We start from the raw sequence: 5,564 nt of genomic DNA on the forward strand, positions 1-5,564 counted from the left end.
GCCGTTTCCCCATCCACTTGCTTGGGTATTTATGGGCCCTAGTAGAACCCTGGGAGTGTTAGCCAGCGCGACCACTCACAGACCTTGACGGCGGACGTGTAACGCCCTTTTTGCCGCAGGCGTCACGAGAACGTGATTTTTTGGGGTGAAGGCAACTGGTCTATAAACCCAGATATGCTACCTGATGGCATTAATGTTGCCGGATTCGAGACCCTCGTTATGTAATAAACGAGAAGAAAGGGAGTTAACCGAGGGGCCCGTTTTATTTAGTCATATCATAACAAGCAAACAAACATTGACACCAAGGACAACATTGGGGAAATTACTTGTCCTTAATAAAGGAAATAAAGAAACGACAAACAAATTGAAATTAAAGTGGGTGAAAAAACCGCTTGCCGTACGTGGGAACGGAACCCATAACCTTCGCATTTCGCTTGCGATGCTCCACCAATTGAGCTACAGCGGCGCCGTTTCCCCATCCACTTTCTTGGGTATTTATGTGCCCTAGTGGAACACTGGGAGCGTTATCCAGCGTGGCCAATCATAGACCTTGACGGCGGACGTGGAACGTAATTTTTGCCGCAGGCGTCACGAGAACGATATCTTTTTTGGTGAAGGTAACTGGTCAATAAACCAACATATGCTAGCTGATGACATTAATGTTGCGGGATTGGAGACCCTCGTTATGTAAAGAACGAGAAGAAAGGGAGTTAACCGAGGGGCCCGATTTTTATTTAGTCATATAATAAGAAGCAAACAAACATTGACGCCAAGGACAACACAGGGGAAATTACTTGCGCTTAATAAATGAAATAAAGAAACGACAAACTAATGGAAATTAAAGTGAATGAAAAAACAACTTGCCGCAGGTGGGAACAGAACCCATAACCTTCGCATTTCGCGTGCGATGCTCTACCAATTGAGCTTGAGCGGCTCCGTTTCCCCATCCGCTTTCTTGGGTATTTATGTGCCCTAGTGGAACACTGGGAGCGTTATCCAGCGTGGCCAATCATAGACCTTGACGGCGGACGTGGAACGTAATTTTTGCCGCAGGCGTCACGAGAACGAGATCTTTTTTGGTGAAGGTAACTGGTCAAGAAACCCACACATGCTCCCTGAAGGCATCAATGTTGCCGGATTCGAGACCCTCGTTATGTAATGAACGAGAAGAAAGGGAGTTAACCGAGGGGCCCGATTTTATTTAGTCATATCATAAGAAACAAACAAGCATTGACACCAAGGACAACATATGGGAAATTACTTGTGCTATAAATGAAATAAAGAAACGATAAACTAATGGAAATTAAAGTGGATGAAAAAACAACTTGCCGTAGCTGGGAACCGAACCCACAACTTTCGCATTTCACGTGCGATGCTCTACTAATCAGAAGAATAAGAATGGGCTGGGGTGCGTTTGGCAGGCATTCCCAAATCATGAACAGCAGGTTGCATTATCCCTCAAGAGAAAAGTATATAATAGCTGTGTCTTACCAGTACTCACCTACGGGGCAGAAACCTGGAGGCTTACTAAATGGGTTCTACTCAAATTGAGGACGACACAACGAGCTATGGAAAGAAGAATGATAGGTGTAACGTTAAGGGATAAGAAAATAGCAGATTGGCTCAGGGAACAAACGCGAGTTAATGACATCTTAGTTGAAATCAAGAAAAAGAAATGGGCATGGGCAGGACATGTAATGAGGAGGGAAGATAACCGATGGTCATTAAGGGTTACGGACTGGATCCCAAGGGAAGGGAAGCGTAGCAGGGGGCGGCAGAACGTTAGGTGGCCGGATGAGATTAAGAAGTTTGCAGGGACGGCATGGCCACAATTAGTACATGACCGGGGTTGTTGGAGAAGTATGGGAGAGGCCTTTGCCCTGCAGTGGGCGTAACCAGGCTGATGATGATGATGATGCTCTACCAATTGAGCTACAGCGGCGCCGTTTCCCCATCCACTTTCTTGGGTATTTAGGTGCCCTAATAGAACCCTGGGAGTGTTAGCCAGAGCGACCACTCACAGACTTTGACGGCGGACGTGGAACGTCCATTTTGCCGCAGGCGTCACGAGAACGAGATCTTTTTGGGTGAAGGCAACTGGTCAATAAACCAACATATGCTACCTGATGGCATTAATGTTGCCGGATTCGAGATCCTCGTTATGTAAAGAACGAGAAGAAAGGGAGTTAACCGAGGGGCCCGATTTTATTTAGTGATATCACAAGAAGCAAACAAACATTGACACCAGGCACAACATAGGGGAAATTACTTGCGCTTAATAAATGAAATAAAGAAACGACAAACTAATGGAAATTCAAGTGAATGAAAAAAATAACTTGCCGCAGGTGGGAACCGAACCCACAACCTTCGCGTTTTGCGTGCGATGCTCTACCAATTGAGCTACAGCGGTGCCGTTTCCCCATCCACTTTCTTGGGTATTTATGTGCCCTAGTGGAGCACTGGGAGCATTATCCAGCGTGGCCACTCAAAGACCTTGACGGCGGACGTGGAATGTACATTTTGCCGCAGGCGTCACGCGAACGTGATCTTTTTGGGTGAAGGAAACTGGTCAGTAAACCCACACATGCTACCTGAAGCCATCAATGTTGCCGAATTCGACAATCTCGTTGTGTAACAAACGAGAAGAAAGGGAGTTAACCGAGGGGCCCGATTTTTATTAGTCATATCATAAGAAGCCAACAAACATTGACACCAAGGACAACATATGAGAAATTACTTGTGCTTAATAAATGAAATAAAGAAACGATAAACTAATGGAAATTAAAGTGGATGAAAAGACAACTTCCCGTAGGTGGGAGCCGAACCCACAACCTTCGCATTTCGCGTGCGATGCTCTACCAATTCAGCTACAGCGGTGCTGTTTCCCCATCAAGTTTCTTGGGTATTTATGTGCCCTAGTAGAACCCTGGGAGTGTTAGCCAGTCCGACCACTCACAGACCTTAACGGCGGACGTGGAACGTCCTTTTTGCCGCAAGGCGTCACGAGAACGTGATCTCTTTGGGTGAAGGCAACTGATCAATAAACCAACATATGCTACCTGATGGCATTAATGTCGCCGGATTATAGACCCTCGTTATGTAATGAACGAGAAGAAAGGGAGTTAACCGAGGGGCCCGATATTAATTAGTCATATCATAAGAAGCAAACAAACCTTGACACCAAGGACAACATAGGGGAAATTAATTGCGCTTAATAAATGGAATAAAGAAATGACAAACTAATGGAAATAAAAGTGAATGAAAAAACAACTTGCCGCAGGTGGGAACAGAACCCATAACCTTCCCATTTCGCGTGCGAGGCTCTACCAATTGAGCTACAGCGGCTCCGTTTCCCCATCCACTTTCTTGGGTATTTATGTGCCCTAGTGGAACACTGGGAGCGTTATCCAGCGTGGCCACTCATAGACCTTGACGGCGGACGTGGAACGTAATTTTTGCCGCAGGCGTCACGAGAACGAGATCTTTTTGGGTGAAGGCAACTGGTCAATAAACCAACATATGCTACCTGATGGCATTAATGTTGCCGGATTCGAGATCCTCGTTATGTAAAGAACGAGAAGAAAGGGAGTTAACCGAGGGGCCCAATTTTATTTAGTGATATCACAAGAAGCAAACAAACATTGACACCAGGCACAACATAGGGGAAATTACTTGCGCTTAATAAATGAAATAAAGAAACGACAAACTAATGGAAATTCAAGTGAATGAAAAAAATAACTTGCCGCAGGTGGGAACCGAACCCACAACCTTCGCGTTTTGCGTGCGATGCTCTACCAATTGAGCTACAGCGGTGCCGTTTCCCCATCCACTTTGTTGGGTATTTATGCGCTCTAGTAGAACCATGGGAGTGTCAGCCAGCGCGACCACTCACGGACCTTGACGGCGGATGTGTAACGTCCTTTTTGCCGCAGGCGTCACGAGAACGAGATCTTTTTGGGTGAAGGCAACTGGTCAATAAACCAACATATGCTACCTGATAGCATTAATGTTGCCAGATAATAGACCCTCGTTATGTAATGAACGAGAAGAAAGGGAGTTAACCGAGGGGCCCGATTTTAATTAGTCATATCATCAGAAGCAAACAAACATTGACACCAAGGACAACATAGGGGAAATTACTTGCGCTTAATAAATGAAATAAAGAAACGACAAACTAATGGAAATTCAAGTGAATGAAAAAAACAACTTGCCGCAGGTGGGAACCGAACCCACAACCTTTGCGTTTTGCGTGCGATGCTCTACCAATTGAGCTACAGCGGTGCCGTTTCCCCATCCACTTTCTTGGGTATTTATGTGCCCTAGTGGAGCACTGGGAGCGTTATCCAGCGTGGCCACTCAAAGACCTTGACGGCGGACGTGGAATGTACATTTTGCCGCAGGCGTCACGCGAACGTGATCTTTTTGGGTGAAGGAAACTGGTCAGTAAATCCACACATGCTACCTGAAGCCATCAATGTTGCCGAATCCGACAATCTCGTTATGTAACAAACGAGAAGAAAGGTAGTTAACCGAGGGGGGCGATTTTTATTAGTCATATCATAAGAAGCCAACAAACATTGACACCAAGGACAACATATGAGAAATTACTTGTGCTTAATAAATGAAATAAAGAAACGATAAACTAATGGAAATTAAAGTGGATGAAAAGACAACTTCCCGTAGGTGGGAGCCGAACGCACAACCTTCGCATTTCGCGTGCGATGCTCTACCAATTCAGCTACAGCGGTGCTGTTTCCCCATCCAGTTTCTTGGGTATTTATGTGCCCTAGTAGAACCCTCGGAGTGTTAGCCAGTCCGACCACTCACAGACCTTAACGGCGGACGTGGAACGTAATTTTTGCTGCAGGCGTTACGAGAACGTGATCTTTTTGGGTGAAGGCAACTGGTCAATAAACCAACATATGCTACCTGATGACATTAATGTTGCGGGATTGGAGACCCTCGTTATGTAAAGAACGAGAAGAAAGGGAGTTAACCGAGGGGCCCGATTATACTTAGTCATATAATAAGAACCAAACCAACATTGACACCAAGGACAACATAGGCGAAATTACTTGCGCTTAATAAATGAAATAAAGAAACGACAAACTAATGGAAATTAAAGTGAATGAAAAAACAACTTGCCGCAGGTGGGAACCGAACCCACAACCTTCGCATTTTGCGTGCGATGCTCTACCAATTGAGCTACAGCGGTGCCGTTTCCCCATCCACTTTCTTGGGTATTTATGTGCCCTAGTAGAACACTTGGAGCGTTATCCAGCGTGGCCACTCATAGACCTTGACGGCGGACGTGGAACGTAATTTTTGCCGCAGGCGTCATGAGAACGAGATCTTTTTGGGTGAAGGTAACTGGTCAATACACCAACATATGCTAGCTGATGACATTAATGTTGCGTGATTGGAGACCCTCGTTATGTAAAGAACGAGAAGAAAGGGAGTTAACCGGGGGGCCCGATTATACTTAGTCATATAATAAGAAGCAAACAAACATTGACACCAAGGACAACATAGGCGAAATTACTTGAGCTTAATAAATGAAATAA

The 5,564-nt window shown here is 45.3% G+C and overlaps 3 non-coding genes across 3 annotated transcripts; all 3 read right to left on the minus strand.

Annotated features, from left to right (window-relative positions):
* Positions 1 to 2,337: 2,337 nt before the first annotated feature.
* On the minus strand, positions 2,338 to 2,410 carry TRNAL-CAA (transfer RNA leucine (anticodon CAA)). The gene has a single exon. It is a non-coding gene; the product is annotated as a tRNA-Leu (tRNA).
* Positions 2,411 to 3,740: 1,330 nt separating this feature from the next.
* Positions 3,741 to 3,813, minus strand: TRNAL-CAA (transfer RNA leucine (anticodon CAA)). Its single transcript has one exon. It is a non-coding gene; the product is annotated as a tRNA-Leu (tRNA).
* A 1,329-nt stretch (positions 3,814 to 5,142) lies between these two features.
* Positions 5,143 to 5,215, minus strand: TRNAL-CAA (transfer RNA leucine (anticodon CAA)). Its single transcript has one exon. It is a non-coding gene; the product is annotated as a tRNA-Leu (tRNA).
* Positions 5,216 to 5,564: the final 349 nt, after the last annotated feature.

Source organism: Dermacentor variabilis, chromosome 10 (assembly GCF_050947875.1).
Source record: "Dermacentor variabilis isolate Ectoservices chromosome 10, ASM5094787v1, whole genome shotgun sequence".
Taxonomy (NCBI): domain Eukaryota; kingdom Metazoa; phylum Arthropoda; class Arachnida; order Ixodida; family Ixodidae; genus Dermacentor; species Dermacentor variabilis.